We start from the raw sequence: 17966 nt of genomic DNA on the forward strand, positions 1-17966 counted from the left end.
TTCCTTCCTTCCTTCCTTCCTTCCTTCCTTCCTCCCTTCCTTCATCTTTGGCAAATCACTCAACCACTCTGGCCTTAGTTTTTTCATTTGTGAAATGTGACTAGATGGTTTGTAAAGTCCATTCCAGATACAAAGTAAGAGTCTTTCAGGCAAAGGAATTGTCTTAAAGGCCATCACTGGGTAGGCACTTAAGAAAAGTGTTGGAAATGAACGATTTCTATTTAGAAAACTCAATTTCCTTATTATCATGTTTATATACTCTCAGGATGAAGGCCAGGTTGCTTAATTCATTCCTCCCTGACTTTCTCTGGAAAAGTCAATGCATTTCTGACTACTCAAATATAATGGAAGATCAATTAAAATCGGAAATATTTTTGGAACGTAAAGTGCTTCTTAAGTCCTTATTTGCTCTGAAGCAAAATTCTCTCATCACCAAACACAAATACAAATCATGATAAGAACTTTTTGTATTCTCTCCTTTCATGTTTACTATTCAATATTCTTCTTTCCTAGCAAACATGATTTATGCCATGATAAAAAAAATTCAGATTCAACCAAATTATGGAATGGAGGAGGGAAAAGCCATCCCTCTTCAAGACATTGCTAAGCAGGTTCTTTTCCAAGCCATAATTAAAATGTACTCTCTGCTGTCATCAAAAGGAATGGTCAGTGACTATTGATTCTTAGAGTAGCTGAGAATGTCATTTACAAGGAAGAAGAACAATAGAAGGAAGAATTATCAGAGTGATTGTCACATCTCTTTCAACAATTATTCTTTCCCTTTCTAGGGGCAAAAATCTCCAGGTATAAGAAAAACCTGCTTCCTTCTTGGGTATGTTAGTAACCTACAGGTATGGATTCAAAAGTGTGGATTTTCTGTGAACTTTTCGCTTACTTGTAGGGACAAAGGAGAAAAATACTATTCTCCATGCCTCTTGTTACAAACAAATGTCAAAATTAATAACCAAGTAAGCCCAAGGCATTGTTCATTTTCCCACCTCCTCTCCTAACCAACTAATTCAAAACAGAATTTCTCTGTAAGTCACGGGATGACACCCAACACAATGTACTATTAAAAAAAAATTGGCCTCTTCCTTTTAATTTCTCTTCTTGATTCAAAGGCACAGAGAAAGTCTGCCTGCTTTTTAAAAGCTTGCCTTCCAGGCCTTGTTCAGATTTTAAGCAATAAACATGTAGTAACTATCTCTTGAACCCTGGAATGTTCACCCTCCAAAGGTTTGAAAAGTTTTCAGCCTTGGTTTTTTTTTTCCCTTTCCTTGACTTTAAAAGGCATGACATATAACTTCATGATATGGGGAACTTCCAGGGTGGAAACTCCCTTTATAGATGCAGATAGGCAAAACAGCTTTCAATTGATCATCTTAGCTACTTGGGGACTATATGCCAGGCACTGAGTTAAGAGACAGAGATTCAAAGAAAGACAAAAACCAATCCTTGCCCTCAAGGAGCTCACAGTCTATTGGAGAGACATGATATATACAGGATCACGGCACTAGCACCACTAGCACTGAGGGGGGCTGAGAAAGGACTCTTAAAGAAGGCGGGACAGTGAAGGGTGCAGAATAAAGGGTTTGTTCAAGAAGTTTCTTTCATAGGGGATCTTGAAAAATACAGAAACAACTGCTTACGCAGGACAAATTCAGTCCTGAATGGGCTACTTGAGTGAATGGGCGTGGGGAAAGGAGAGAAAGAGGAAGAGAAAAGCCATCATAGGATCATAACTTGTCTGCAGAAAATCCCCTTTAGGAACTATGTATTCTCTTGTTCCCTTTTATAAGTTCTGCTGGAGAATTCTGACCCCAGTCAGGCTCACTGTGTTACTTCCCAGCCCTCAGTCTTCTTATAATCTTGCCTGTTCTGCTCTACGTAAAAGATACTTGCCCTCCTAACCACAGCCCTGACTCTGCCAAAGGCCCTGCTTTCTCTTCATATGGGGCCCAAGACCCTCTCCCAGGAGTACTTGGTGCTAGGCTGGCTGTGTGGTCTGAGGGAAAGACCACTGGCCCTTGCTTCTCCTTATCACCTGGGGAGCTTAGGCAAGTCTGTTAGATGGTGAGCTCCCTGAGGGCAGGGGCTGAATTTTAATTCATTTTATCCCCACTGCTTGGGAGGGGGGGGAGGGTGCCTGGAACATAGTAGGCGCTTAATAAATGTTTCCTGGATTATTGGATCTCCCTTGTCCTTGGTTTCTTCATCTACCAAATGAAGTTGTTGGACTAGATGAACCAGGGAAGGATGGTTCCCTCCAGCTCTGACTTGGATATGTTGTCTCTGTCCAGCTCTGGATTCAAGGCCCCAAAACTCACACTCAGGCTGCAGAAACTTGGAGTCTAGAAGATGCCACAACTGCTGATCAGTCTGGTTAGTGATGCCAGGAAGGTCTAACAAGAGACCTGGAAGAGCTGCAGACTGCAGCCCTACCCCACTGCTCTAGGTATGGAGGTAGCTTGGCAGGGTGGCGGGCAGAGCACTAAGCCTGGAGTCAGGAGGACCTGGGTTCAAATCTAGCCTTAGACACTTAGTAGCTGTGTGACCCTGGGCAAGTCACTTAACCTGTCTGCTACAGTTCTGTCATCTGTATAATGGGGATAAATATTAGCACTTAGCTCCTAGGGTTGTTGTGAGGATTAAATGAGATAATAATTGTAAAATTCTTACCACAGTGCCTGGCACTCAGTAAGAAATATATAAATGTATATTTATAGTTATAATAATAGCAATAAATAGTATAATATAGTAATAGCTATAATAATATTATATAAATTAGATAATAATTATGTAAACATAGAATAAATGTATTAGACATAATCATAAATTATTATTATTATTATTTTTTTTTACCTTGGATAGAGTAGGACCAAAGGGCACTAAGGAAGACACTTGCTACTTTTGATTTCCTCTTTTATAATGCATTTTTTCAGTGTTAGTCTATCAGCTAGTCACATTTTAGTGTGAATTATTTTCCTAAAAAAAGTGCGTTCATGTGCTCTCTCTCCACACACAAATACACATCTGTGTGTATATGTTCACATATACAAACATATTATATATGTATATGTACACAAACATATACATGCAGAGCTAGGGTGCACAGTGGTAAGAGTGCTGGGCCTCTATTGAAAGCAATTCTGTCTCCAGGAATGGTGGTGGCAATAGCCCGGTCTAGAAAGGCCTTAGGAAATAGCGGGTGAATGCTTAGCCCAGACAAAAGGCCTATTCCCAACCACCTCGCTGCTCAGCCTGGAGCTAGGACAGTGTGAGGGGGACCAGATAGCATCCCTGCCCAGTCTACACTGGCCTTTACAACAAACACAACTGACTCTCTACCAAAAGTAGGGCTCAGGGACATGCCCAATGCAGCTTTCTTATCCCTAGCGGGATCCCTGGACTCTCTCCCTTAGGCCAGAAAGGGGTAAGAGACAATCTCTTTGCAAAGATAGCATCAGAGGACTTTGTTCCCCTGTCATTCTGTATTACAGAAACTCTACCAAGCTCTGTACCAGCCCTCTCCTAATCTAATTAGCACAATATACAGGAAAAAAGTATCCTGATAGGTATTTCTGGCTGCACTGGAGGCTGGCTGAGAGATGTGTAAGGGCCCCTTGGGGCCTCTGTCTGGCTCCAGCAGGGAAATGCCACATCCTAGCTAATTGGTGCCTTGGGACCCAATATGAGGTCACAGAGAGCCATTTGGATTAGCCCGGTGCCAAGTCCGTCCTGCCCCAGATCTGCCTGGACTTTGACTAACTGCTGGATCTTTAACGGGGTGGTGGGGGCACCAGATCGTTTCCCTGGGGGGTGGAGGGGAGCTGCTTCAAAATCAAAAGGGAATTCTTGTGAATTCAAAAGGGTTAGGATCCTAGATACTAGGATCCTTAATACTAGGTACTAATATACTAAATGTTAGATACTAATAATAGTAATAATTATAGCTAGCATTTATATAGTGCTTTGAGGTTTGTAAAACACTTTACAATTACTAGCTCAATTTTATCCCCACAGCAACCCTGTAAGGTAGGTGCTTTTATTATCCCCATTTTACAGATGAGGAAAGCGAGGCAGGCAGAGGTTAAGTGACTTGTCCAGCAGGGTCACACAGCTAGTAAGTACCTGGAGGCAGGATCTGAACTCAGTACATTGAAAAACCATAATGGAGACGATAACTAAAACATTGGGCTACCATTAGTGATGTCGATGAGAGAAAGTACAATTGGAAAAGGAGGAAGGCGGGTCAGGAAGTGAGAACAAAAAATGAAGGATGTGCAGCCTGGGTACTGGGCTGGCATCCAGAGAAAATGAAAAACTAGAACAACAAAGGACAAAAAAAGGCCCCCAAGCCTTACAGAAAAGTCATCAGCCTAAAGTTAAGAACCACACAAAGAGAGAAGGTCATCTGGCAAGAGAGGTGACAGGTCCAATGAGGTGATTAACTGATCAAGGGAAGACCTCAAAGAGAAAGATTAAAGCCATCCACATAATAGAGGTCCCCTGGCCCCTCCCAGCTTCAGCAAAAAGAAAGGGAAGCCAGAGAAGAGGAAGTTCACAGGAGCCTACCTGGAAACTCCAGGAGAGCACAGACTGGTGACAAGACACATGCTGGGGGAAGGAAGGTGTAGCAACAGCCACACTGGCATTGCCAGGACGGCTGCTAGCACAAGTTCTTAGATCTGCTTTACTAGAAAGACAGCTGTTCAAGGGGTCAACAATCTTTTCAAATTACATTCACTAGGGGAAAAGTCAGCACCCTGAATTAGAGAAGATACAAGCAAAAAAATAAAGACCAACAGACACATCCCTGGATCGAGACAGCTTTTACATCTGAGCAGTCAGGGAGCTCTGAACACATGGTCACTTACAATTTCGATCAGGGAATCACAAGATCCTTCTCATAATTGAGCCCCCAGAGAATTAGCAGAGTATTATATATACTTCTCAGGGGCAGAAGGCATCACAACCCTTGACTCAGGACCTAATCAGAAATTAGCAAAAGGTGTGAAAGCCTTCCTCCAAGCAAGCCTCCCCTCAGCAAGCTTCCCTTAATGGGCTCCACATGAGGTCTACTAACCAGGAGGGGAAGACCTTAAATGTTAATACATTACAGAAAGGAAATGGGGGGGGGGGGGGGGGGGGGGGGGCGGTTTGGAGCCATGGGGACCTGGTAGAACTAGGAGCAGAGGAAGAATAAAAGCAAAAGTCCATTCAGAATGGTAGGGTCACCAAGACCCAAGGTGAGATAAAGTGGGAAATACAGTTTGCTGGCTTCAAACCAGTAGGCCAGCAAAGGCCCTATTAAGAATGTTGGGAGTGGGAGGCTGGCCATTTGCCTGTCTCAGATCATCTCTTCCAAATTCCAGTCCTTTTTTGAAGCTTATTAAAATTTAAAACTGCATTTTTGGGACACCCTGTATTTGCCCATATTGTCTCGTGGCTCCTCCTCTCCCTTTTCTGGTCCCTCCCTTCCCCAAATATAAGCCTTCTGAGACAGTCAGGAGCTGTCATTTCTGTCCTCCTATGCCAGCACCTAGCACGTATCAGGACTGTAACAAATCGGCCTGGCCCTTCTTATGTGCCAGGCACCATGATCAACAATGGGAATATGAAAAAGGGTAAAACACTGTCCCTGCTCTCAAGGCCCTGAAGGGAGAGACATGTGAACAACCACGTACAAAGAAACTACACAGAAGATAAGCTAGAAATGATTAACAGCAGGAAGACACTAGAATGGAAGGGGGATTGAGAAAGGCTTCCTGAAGAAAGTGGGATCTTGGCTGGGACCTGAAGGAAGCCTGGAGGCAGAGCTGAGGACTGAGCGGACTCCAGGCCCAGGATACAGCCAGTGAAAAGCCTGGGGCTGGGAGGTCGGGGCATCTTGTTTGCTGAACAAGAAGACCAGGGTCACTGGGTCAGAGAGTCCTGGGCAGGATCGGGAGGGGCAGAGTAAGAAACCTGGAAAGGGGGTGGGGATGGGAGGGGATAAAGGGCTCTACAAGCCAAACAGGCCTTTGTATTTGATCCTGAAGGTGGCAGGGGACCAATGGAGTCTAATGAGCGGGGTGACCTGGTCATCCCTGAGCTTTAGAAGTGGAAGATGAAGTAGAAAGAGTCATGGGGCAGGTAAACCCACCAGCAGGTTACTACAACAGTCCACGTGTGAGGTGATGAGACTTGTAACAGGGTGTCAACAGTGTCAGAAGAGAGAAGGGGACACATGCAGGAGATGTCAAGAAGGTAAAACTGATAGGCCTTGGCAGTAGAATGCATATGGGGGGTGGGTAGTGAAAAGTGGAGGATTATACCTAGATTGAGAACCTAGGTGACAGCAAAGATCATGATGCCCTCGACAGCAGCAGGGAAGTCTGGAAGAGGGAAGGGTTTGGGGGGAAAGATTTGTTAAGTTTGGAGCATGTTTAAAATGTCTTTAGGACCTCCATTTTGAAATGTCCAATTGGCAGCTGGAGATATGAGTTTGGAGGTCAGCAGAAAGGTTATGGCTAGACAAACAGATCTGAGAATCATCTGCATGGAGGTGATCACTGGATCCATGGGAGCTGATAAGATCACCAAGTGAACCAGGATAGTAGAGGGAGAAGGGAAGAGAGCCCAGGTATCCTACTCCTGGGTGGGGGGTGTGACCCGAATAAAGAAGACTGAGGAGTGGTCAGATAGGTAGCAGAAGAATCAAGGAGACAGCAGTGCCACAAGAACCTAGAGAGAAGAGGGTATCAAAAAGAAGGTGTCGAACAAAGGCTAATGAAAGGTCATGAAGCATGAAGATGAGAAAAGGCCACTGATTTCACAATCACAAGATCATTAATAACTTTGGAGAAGGTTAGTTTTAATTGAATGAGAAGGTTGGAAGCCAGACAGTAGGGAGTTAAAATGAGAGAACAAGGAAAGGAAGTAGATGGGCCTATTATGGATGGCCTTATCAAGGAATTTAGCCACTATATGGAAGAGAAATATGAGACAATAGATAGGGAGGCTGAATGGGTCAAGTGAGGACTCCTTTAGGATGGGGGAGATGTGAGGAGGCAGCGGGGAAGCAGCCAGTAGAAATCTTACTAAAGATAAGTTCAAAAGAGGGGAAGATAGGGGGAGCAATTTGCTAGAGAAGAGGGGAAGGAAAGGAATCACTGTGCATGTTGAGGGGCTTACCCTGGCAAGGAGAAAGGCCACCTCTTCATGGCAGATAAGAGCGAAGGCATCTGGGTGATAGGAGATGAAGCGAAAGGGAGAAGTGGGAGCTTTTGTCAACTGGCCTGAATTTTTTCAATAAAACTTGAGTCAAGGTTCCAAGTTGAGAGGATGGGGAAGGGGTAGCCCCAGGAGGTTTGAAGAGGGATGGAGGTTTGCAAGAGGCACTGTGGTGAGGGAGACAGTGAGTTAATTAGGGAGGTTCAAAGGGATAGCCTCTAGGCAGTTGGGACACAGCTGAAGTTGTGTAAAATAAATTTGTAGTGGACTCAGTCAGCAGGGTTCCTGATTTTTTCCAGCTTCATTTAGCAGTATGTGTGTAGGAATAAAGGCAGCAGAGGATGGGAGTGAAGGGGCTGAGGAATGGCAGGGCAAGATTGGCAGTATGATAAGGGGGCAAGGGACTCAAGGGCCAGTGTAGTGTTGAACTGCTTCACCAAGAGGTCAAGATGGGAAAAAGAGTGAGTGTAGCTAATGTAGGGGTGGTGATCTGGGAGAGAACCAAGGGATAAATGGATTAGAGTTCACAGTCTGGATGAATAATAGGGTTTGGGGCTGTAAAACAATAAATGGGAATTTATTGTTTGGGAATGGGAATTGGGAAATGGGAAACAACAGGCTGTGACCAGATAAGGGAATTTCAGAGTTGGTGAACATGAAGGTGAAATGTATTCAGGCAACGGCAGGACCAAGAGTGTGACCATCTTTGTGTGTGGCTGTTGGACAGAGGAGCAGGTCATGTGGAATAAGTATGGTGTTCAAGGGAATACAAATAAGAATGCTCAAGTCTTCTCATATGAGGGCAGAGAAAGATGGTTAGCCTGGTAATGAAGCCATTGAAGAAAGAAGAGGAGTGTCCTGGAGCTGTAAACAGAAGCCACCAGAACCTTGGTTGGGCAGTAGATAGGAAGACGGTTAACCTCAGAGGAGCAGAGGTCACTGAGTGATGGTGGTGGAGGGACAGCCTGGAGGTTGTCCTGGAGGACATCCTGCTGATGGGGAGCACCGAATATTCCAGTTCCCTCACCTGGACCAGTGAGTGGAGGCAGGGAGGTGGGGAGAGGAATGAATCAAAAGCAAAGCCCGGGCTAGGAAAGGTCATTAGAGAGGCTGTGTCACCAGGGGGGAGTCAGGTCTCAGCAAATACTCACTCTTTAGATAAGACAAAAGATGGAAGAAATGGGAAAAGGGGAAAGCAAGTTCTGGGGTTTTAATTTTTCTGGCCTATAGAGCAAGCATTTTAGAGAATACACTGAAAGGGGTATTTAGCTTTAGGGTGGGACATTTTGGCAAGGGAGATGATGGATGGAGGAGAATGGGATTAAGAGATGAGGCAGTGGGGGATGGAGAATGGGTTTTGAATTATGACCCACAGACATTCAGAATCATTGGGATGGGGAGGGTATGACCAGGGGGATTGATTAATCTTCCTCTTCTTCTTTTTTTGCTTTTTTTTTTGGAGGGGGAAGGCAGGGCAATTGGGGTTAAGTGACTTGCCCAAGGTCATATGGCTAGTCAGTGTTATGTGTCTGGATTTGAACTCAGGTCCTCCAGACTCCAGGGCCGGTGCTATATTCACTATGCCACCTATTCCCCTCCCCTCCCCTCCCCCCCCCCATTGATTAATCTTGACTGCCTTTGACTGGTCAGGCAAATTTTTTTGTCTGGGGTCTCAGTCACCTCCCCAGTAACTAATATTAATAGCTGCCAGAGGTAAGGTAAAGATTAAAGAGGAACTTCCCGAAAAGCTCCTAGACAAGACCTTGGCACTATGATCACAGAGAATAAGAGTGCTACTAAAATAAAAGATTTCCAGGCAAGCGAGGTTTCCAATGAATCCTCAATAACACCCAGACAAGGTCAGGGGCTGAGGCCAAAGGCACAAGCCTGAAAAATCTTCCTTTATCCAAACGAACCATTTAGCCTAGCTAGCTGTTCCATCCTCCCCAAAGAGAGCTATAAATTGCTTGCCAAAGTAAGGGTTATGAAGAGATAATCACAATGCCTACTATCTCCCACGAAGACATTCCTGGAAAGGAGCTCAGCTCTTCCTAGGAAACCCTTCTTTGCCCTAGAGGGGAAGGTGTACTGGGGTAACTTTGGTGAGATCAAACCAAGAACTGGCACTCTGAGCTGCTTATGGCTATAGGCAGAATGCTGGCTGGACGATGGAAAAGATGAAAAGCCCAAATCCCAAGATACTAACTTGTTTTTAAGACACTACTCAAAGAAAAAAAAACTCACCCCTTTCCCTCCCACTTTCAACGTTCCCTCTGTCCTTCCTTGCCTGTGCCCTAATCCCATTCCATGCTAGAAAACCACTGACCCCCTCCCAACTATACCTCCAAATCCTAATCTAATGCTTACAACTCAGGTCATTTCCTTTCAAAAAAAGTTATCTGGGCTTTTCCTAAAGACAGAGAGAGGTGTTTGGGAAGAAGTGTAGGAAGGTGTGTGTCTAGGGCAGGTACTCCCACCTGACTTTCTTTTCACTTAAGAGGAGATAAAGGTCAGATGTAGGTATTGTTCCAGGAAACCATTATCACACTCCTAGAAACTGGACCTCATCAAAAAGTGACAGGAACACCAGAACAATAGAGAAGTCAAGACTTCAAATCAAATATGGGTTAAGATGTAAGAGGGATGATCTTAAACTTTTCCTACCCCCTCTTAGCATCAAAGATACAGAAACAGCAGAGACTTCTGGGGCCACCAAAGGGACTAAAATCGAGGGTGATAACAGAGATGGGGCCTGGACCTAAGTCCCCTTACTCCCTCAGACACTGACTAGCTGGGTGACTGGAGGGTAACAGAAAGAGTATTCAGCTGAGAGTCAAAAACTTGGGTTCTTGTGATCTTTCTTCTTTTTTGGGGGGAGGGAGGGAGCAATTGGAATTAAGTGACTTGACCAGGGTCACACAGCTAGTAAGGGTCTGAGGCAGGATTTGAACTCAGGTCCTCCTGACTCCAAGGCCAGTGCTCTATCCAGTATACCACCTAGCTGCTACAAGGTTCTAGTTATCTGTCACTAGGGCTCTCTGGGCTTCAGTTTCCTCATGTGTAAAATAAGGGTTTTGGACTAGATTACTATGTCACATTGAGGAGGGACATTGTTAAACTGGAGTGTAGCCAAAGCTGGACAGCTGGGGACATGAGGGGTTGTAGCAGCAACCACAATGGCATCCCCAGGGTGGCTGCGAGTACAGGTTCTTAGATCTGCTTTACTAGGAAAGATCAAGGGGTCAACAATCTTTTCTAATTACGTTCACTAGTTCAGGGGAAAAGTCAGCACCCTGAACTTCAGAGAAAAAAGAAGCAGAGAAATAAAGACCAACAGACAGGGCTCTGACTGCCTGAATCAACTATATACTTTACATACATCCCTGGATGGAGAGAGCCTTTACATCTGAGCAGTCGGGGAGCTCTGAATATATGGTCACTCACAATCTCAATCAGGGAATCACAAGATCCTTCTCATAAGCAAGCCCTCAAAGCAAAATGCCAACTCAGAGTATATACACACACTTTTCAGAGCCAGAAGGCATCTCAACCCTGGTGACTCAGGGCCTAATCAGAAATTAGCAAAAGGTGTGAAAGCCTTCCTACAAGCAAGCCTCCCCTCAGCAAGCTTCCCTGAATGGACTCCAAGTGAGGCCTGGTAATGGGACAGGCCTGGAAGATCTTAAATCTCATTAATAATACAAACTGCTCTAAGGCTTTTAGGATACCCCATATATACATCTATCTACATATGCTTATATACACATCTATATATGCAATAAACACATATCTGTACCTATGCAATATACACATATCTATAATGCAACATGCATATATATCTCTATATTGAACATACCCATACCTATATGTGCAGCACAAACATATGTATGTCTATATATGCAATATACACAGCTAACATATTGACAATATATACACACCTAAATATTTAATATAGATGTATATCTAGATACATATTTAGACCTATATATTTATGTATAATATATGTGCTCATCTGTCTATATATGCATACCTGTATCTATATACACACACATATCTTTACCTGCACCATACATTAATGTAGACCTCTATGTATGTATGCCTATTATGTGTATGGATATCCATATGCATAGAATATAGTTATATCTGTACATATACAGATATAGATATGTTTCTCTAACCACCTATATGTTTAAATATATCTATATGTATATGCATCTACCTGTGAATATATACCTATATGTATATACATGCAACATACATATGCAATCTATGTGTGTATATAGATATGTATACCTCTACGTATAGAGATATAGGTATGTATGTCTATGTGTACATATATATACCTACATATATACTATATGTGTATATATAATGTGAATACTTTTATGTCATATTTATTTAGATATGTAGGCATTTATATGTACATATAGCTATACCACATACATATATCTACATCTAAGCAAGCATGTGTAACGATGTCTCTCTCTTTTTTTTTTTCTTCTTGGAGGGCAATTAGGGTTAAGTGACTTGCCCAAGGTCACATAGCTAGTTTTTGTGTTAAGTGTCTGAGGCCGAATTTGAACCCAGGTCCTCCTGACTCCAGGTGCTCTATTCACTGCACCACCTAGCCACCCCTGGATGTCTATCTCTAAATGCATGTATATATGCATATATGTGTATATATACATATACATGCACATATACACATACATACATATTTGATATTCGTTACAGATGGACAATAAGTCAGACCTGACTATGAGGAGAAGGGTGGATTATACTTGGAGCACTGAATGGCATTTTCCATGAAGTCAAGTGCCTAGCTCTAAGGAAAATTCATCTTACCACCAGTCTTTTCTTACTACTTATATGTGGGTCTACTCTCTGCCTTTGCTCACAGCTTCTCTCCCCATATGCAAAAGACTCTTCCTCTCCCTCCAATCTCTTCTATTTTAAGTCCACTAAAGTCTAGTTTACATTCCTCCTCAGAAAGGTACTGGCTGTGGGGGAGAGTAACTCAATCTCTCTCAGACCCAGTTTCCCTATCTGTAAAATGGGAATAATATTAGCACCCACCTCACAGGGTTACTATGGGGAACAAACGAGACAGAACATGTAAAGTACTTTGCAAACCTTTATGTGCTAGAAAGGGTGTCCCAAAAGTCTTAGTGAAGTTTTAAGGCATCAAAGTTTAAAACTGCACTAAGACTTCTGGGACACTGTCTAAATGTTAGTTATTATTGGTCCGTGCTTAGCCGTACCCATTGTGCATAACAGATGGCTCGAAATGGTTCTTGAATTGATTTCAGAATCAAAACTTCATGGGATTCACTAATGATGGACAAAAGAAAGCTTGGAGTAGATGATCAATAATATGGTAATATTCCCTTCTTTCCTCCTTTTAGAAGTGGCTAAACAGACATTAATTAAGGGCCTGCATAGTTTGTGATCTTGGGCACATCACTTAACCCCTCTCAGCCTCACTTTCTTCATCTGTAAAATGGAGATAAGAACAGCATCTACCCCACTAGGTTGTTGTGACCATCAATCGGAATAACATTACCACAGGGGGAAAGTTTAAAAATTAATAAAAGTAAATAAAAATTATAATAACATATACTAGCTAATATTCTGTGATCAGAATAGTACTTGGGAAGACCAATCAGGCAATACTGAGAAGGGAATGGATTGCAGAAAGGGATAAAAGGGATTGGCTGGGAGGCTATTACTAGTCTATGAGAAAATATAGATGTCTTGAGCTATATTGGTTGTAGTGGGAGTGGTGAAGAAGAAACCAATTAGAGGGTGAAGAAAAAGAATCATAGAGCTAGAAGGGGCCTTAGAGGCCATCGAGAATATAATGAATATAATATAAAACATATATAATATAATGTAATGCAATGTAATACTACTTCTCATTTTGCAGATAAGGAAATGGGTCCAGAAGGGCTAAGTGACTTATCCCAAGTTACATCATAATATGGGTAGAATTTAAATTCAAGCCTTCGGATCCCACAATGTTCTTTTTCCTTCATCTCCTCCAACCAGTTGCATTCTTCTACACTGCTGCCTTTTTCATCAGGCACTTAGAAATACAGGACTGAGCTGCCAGGAAGGGTTGGATAGAAAGCTAGATTTGGGGGTTATCCACATAGTAGTGATAACTGAAGTCACAAGGGTGGATGAGATCACAGTGTAGAGAGAATATACTGGAGGCGAGAACAGATGCCCTGGAAGGACGACCACTGGAAAAGGGCAAGAGCACTGTACTAGTCGATCTCTTAAAACCCCTTTTCAAGTCTGAATCTGATGGCCGTGTAACCAACAGCCAACAGAAGAAATGAGTGGTTATAGACCTAGGAAGAGGACCACCAGAGTTCAGTCACAGAAGCCTCAGGGAAAGAGGTGTCAAGAGGGCTGGTAGATCAAAATGATTGAGGGAGGACTTGGTAGACCAGAATGACTGAAGGAGGTAAGGAATTATCTAGGATCAGCAGAAAAAAAAAAGCCACTGGATTTAGCAACAAGGAGGTTGTGAATGCCCTTCTACAGACCTGTTTCAGCTGATCATGGAGACAGAAGCCATATTATCAGGGATTAAGGAGTGATTTAGTAGTGAAGGTAGCAAGTGTAGACTACCCTTTCTACAAACTGGTCTCTAATTCAATTCTCTTCCCACTACTATAGTCTAAAGCCAAAAGCAATTTTTTTCATTATTATTTACATCTTTACCTTATTCATAGACTGCTTCCCACTGACCCACAGGATCTCAAGTTGATATACATTTCTATTTGAGGAACAAGGAAGCATTTTTCTGTGAAGGTTATTAACATGTGGAGGAGGGGATATCAAATGAGAATCCTATAAATAAAAAGCAATTTAATTTTTCCCCACTGAGATGCATACCAAAAACATTCCACTCTCTGCTTTTAAAAACTAAAACAAAGGAACTTAAAACTATTGAATAAATTAAGAAATAATTAAAAACTCGTTTCAGTTCTCTAAAATAGCCAAGAATTAAAAGACAGTGACAGAGTTGAATAATGGAGTGTTAGGCTTGCAGGAAGCAAGATATGGATTCAATTTTGTTTCTAACAAACTGTGTGACCCTACATAAGTCACTTGACCTCAATGTGTTGGCTTCAGGAAGCTTCCTAGGGTTTATTTACTGAATCCAGCCTCAGACTCCTAAATTAAACTCTCCCAGGCTCAGACATCTGTCAAGACTCAATTACAGATTATCAGTCAAGCATTCACTGAGCTCCTTCCGTGCTAGGCACTGAGTAAAAGTACTGAGAAGTTGTTGATCTCCATTAATAGGAGTTGCTGTGCCCAGGAGTTCTCCATAGGGATGAAATCTGGTCCACCACCATATCCCTAAACCACAAGCCACTCCCTAAACCACAAGCCATCTCCTTAAACCGTCAATCAACTCTAGGGTCTCCTATTGCCTCTAGGTCCAAATATAAACTCCTCAGTTTGGCATTTAAAACCCATTTATTAAAGGGTCATAGTATTATCACCATATCATCCTATCATTTTATCCTCACATCCCTGGGATGTGCTATTATTATTATTATTTATATTTTATTATGCTAATATTATTTCCGTTTTACAGATGAAGAAACTAAGGCAGGCAGAGGTTGTGACTTGCCCAGCATCACACAGCCAGTAGGTGTCTGAGGTTGGATTAAACTCAGGTCTTCCTGACTCCAGGTCCAGTACCCCATCCAAGGTTTCAGCTGTTGGGCCAGAGAATAGAGTACTGGGTTTGGAGTCAGGAGGACCAGAGATTGTCCTACCTGGCAGGGGTGTCGTGAGGATTAAATAATATTTGTAAAATACGCGTGCCCGGCACACAGTAGGCGCTGCATAAATGCTTATCCCCCTCCTGCTTCCCACCCGCAATCTTAGTTTTCAGTAATAACCCTTCACGCATCTGTGAGCCGTGAAGTTTCCCCGCAGCCTCTTGAGCGCGCACTTCTAACTACTTATCCGTGGGGAGGGCTACTTCCTGCACCTGGGCAGGAGCAGCCCGGGATTAGGAGCCGATCCACCTGACTGAATGCCACTGCCAAAGGCGGCTGAAAGGTCAGCCCGGTGCAAGGCACCGTCTCTCACCCTGCACCTGGGCGGACAGCCGCCTACCTGGCCGGCCCGAGCTGGCCACGCTCTTCTGGCCATCAGCCGAGCCCGGCTCAACCCCGGGCCGGGGGCGCAAATCAGCTGTTAGCCATCCCGTTCCCCCCCCCGCCCCCCCACGGTGCCCGAGGTCGGGGCGGGCTCAGCAGAGTCCCGCGGGGTTCCCTGCCCTGCGGGCCGGCCGAGGGCTCTGTGGCTCCCGGACCGGCTCGCCTCCGCCTTTGTCCTTGCCCTTGCCCTTGCGGGCTGCCCCCCAGCCCCGCGCGCTCCCCGAGCGCTACGGCGCTCCTTTCCCAACAGCCGGACTCTGCGTCCCCAGCGCGGGGACAGGGCGCGCGCGTGTCCTCGGCTTCCCCAGTCCGGGCAGGACGCGGCACGGGTACTGACCTGGCTCCCACGAGCAGTTCGCCGAGCGGATCGAGTGCGTGCCCTGAGCTCGGCGCGGCGGGAGAGCAGAGCCCCGGCGTAGCGCCCTGGGGCTCTGGGACAGCCGGCCGCTGCTCCTCCCACGTGACGGAGGCGGGGACCCGCTGGGGAGGGGGCGGGGAGGCCGGCCCGGGCGCTCCGGCTGCCCCCTCCCGCGGGCTCTCGCCGCCCACGCGTCCCCGGGCTCCCCGGCCCTTGTCGCCCCCTCCCTCCCGCTCCCAGCGGCCATTCGCCGATATCGGTCCCTGCCCAGCTTGTCCCGGAGCATGCCGAGCCCTCGGCGACGGCTACGACGTCTCCAGCTCCCCGTCCCGGAGCAGCTGGCAGCGGGCCGGCCTCAACCGCTCCCCGAGGGTCTGGAGCGGGGTAGCCGGGCCTCCGCCACAGGACTGCGGGCCAGGGTGAAACTCCCCTCCTTGGGGAGCCTCCCGTTCTGACAGCCCTCCCGGGAAAACCAAAACCACTTTCCCCTTCCTCTCTCGCGGTGCACTCTCCCAGGTCTCCTGCTAGGCTGGAGTAGCTAGCAAGGTAGCACCTTGCTACCAAAGCTGAATTGGAGGAGGGGGTGGAAGAGGAGCGGCTTTCAGAGCTCCCTAAACCCACCCCCTCATCTTACAGCAGAACTGAAGCTCAGGGAGGCCGAGTGGCCCAAGGCCACCTAGGTAAATGGCCCCTCTGGCACTCACAACCCATCTCCTCTGACTCCAAGGCCGTGCCGGGCCAGGTAACTGCGTCTTCACTCTTCCCAACAAATTAGCGAAATGCAAAATGTCCAGTAGTTTTCTAAGCAAATTCCCAGAAGTCAAAAGTGAATGAAAACTTCAAATGCCTAGCCCTGTGACTCACCTAGCAGGTGGGAGAAGCACTTAAAAAAAACCGAAACTTTCCTAAAAACTAGGATGATTTGAAATGGTTTATAGTAAAGTGATTTTACAGACTTTATACAGTAAATGGATTGCTAATGAGACCACCGGCCTATCAGTTGCCACCTAGGTTACCTTAAAATCGGTTAGTGGCTGAGAAAGCCAAGATAAAGGGTTTCTGGCTCCCTCTAGAGGTTAATGCATTCAACATTGCACTCAAAAGTGTTTACCTGGGCAAGCAAGTCAAGCTGTGGACAAGTATTTATTATGTACTTATTATTCAGCGGGCACTGTTCCAGAAGACCAGAGGAGACAAAGAAAACTTACTAGGCCTTGCCTTCACTCAGGATCAGTAATTATTGTTGTTGTTGCATCACATCTGACTCTTCATGACTCCATTTGGGGTTTTCTTGGCAAAGATACTGGAAGGATTTGCCATTTCTTTCTCCAGCTCATTTTACAGATGAGGAAACTGAGGCAAATAGGGTGAAGTGACTAGCCTAGGGTCACAAAGCTAGCTAGTAAGTGTCTGAGGCCAGATTTGGATTTGGGAAGATGAGTCTTCTGACTTCAGGCACTTTGCTCTATCCACTTCATCGCCTTGCTGCCACATTAATTATCAGTGTGATTCAAATAGCAGGTTCTTTCAGGGACTTCTTACAGGTATCTCCAGGCCTCCAACTTCCCCAGGAGAACTCTAGTCATCAAATATTTAATGAGTGCTTACTATGTGCTCAGGACTGTATTAAGTGCTGGGACTACAAAGAAAGGTAGGAACAGTCCCTGCCTTCAAAAGTACATGCAAGGTACATACAAGAAAGAAACAGAGTAAGTGGAAGGCGATCTGTAAAAGGAAGGCCCCTGACTGTACCTCTTAGGCAGTATTTGCAGTGAAGGATGGAAAAAAAGAGATCCCAATGATAGAATCTTTTTAAGGTTGACAAAGAACCTTCGTCACAATAATCTCAGGAGACAGGTGGCATCAACATTATTTCTACCTGAGAGAGAACCAGCTAAAAAAAAAAAATGAGATAACTACCTCATTAAGCACATAAACACACCACATTTTAGGGCTTATAAAATGTCTCACAAAAAGAATTTGAGCTTCACAACAGCCCTTATGGTCAGCACTATTGATACTAGTATCTCCATTTTCCAGATAAGGATAATGAGGCTCAGAGGCCAAGCATTTATTAAACACTTACTATATTCTGGACATTGTGCTAAATATTAAGGATACAGCCACAGGGAAACAATTCCCTCTCCCCCTATTCTCTCCTCCTCTCCGTCTCCTTCTCTCTCCCTCCCTCTCTCTCTCTC

At 44.8% G+C, this 17966-nt stretch overlaps 1 protein-coding gene across 5 annotated transcripts in view; it reads right to left on the reverse strand.

Annotated features, from left to right (window-relative positions):
* The window catches only part of PPFIBP2 (PPFIA binding protein 2), a 196053-nt gene extending 180166 nt beyond the window's left edge, over positions 1–15887 (reverse strand). For all 5 annotated transcript variants that reach the window (XM_069072813.1, XM_069072803.1, XM_069072793.1 and 2 more), the window contains exon 1: positions 15745–15887. The gene's annotated coding sequence lies outside the window, so the exon portion shown is untranslated. The remainder of the gene's footprint in view (positions 1–15744) is intronic.
* Between the last annotated feature and the right edge of the window lie 2079 nt (positions 15888–17966).

The sequence above is a fragment of the Petaurus breviceps genome, unplaced genomic scaffold, assembly GCF_028583685.1.
Source record: "Petaurus breviceps papuanus isolate PSGF00001 unplaced genomic scaffold, PetGlider_PUasm1.0 140, whole genome shotgun sequence".
Taxonomy (NCBI): domain Eukaryota; kingdom Metazoa; phylum Chordata; class Mammalia; order Diprotodontia; family Petauridae; genus Petaurus; species Petaurus breviceps.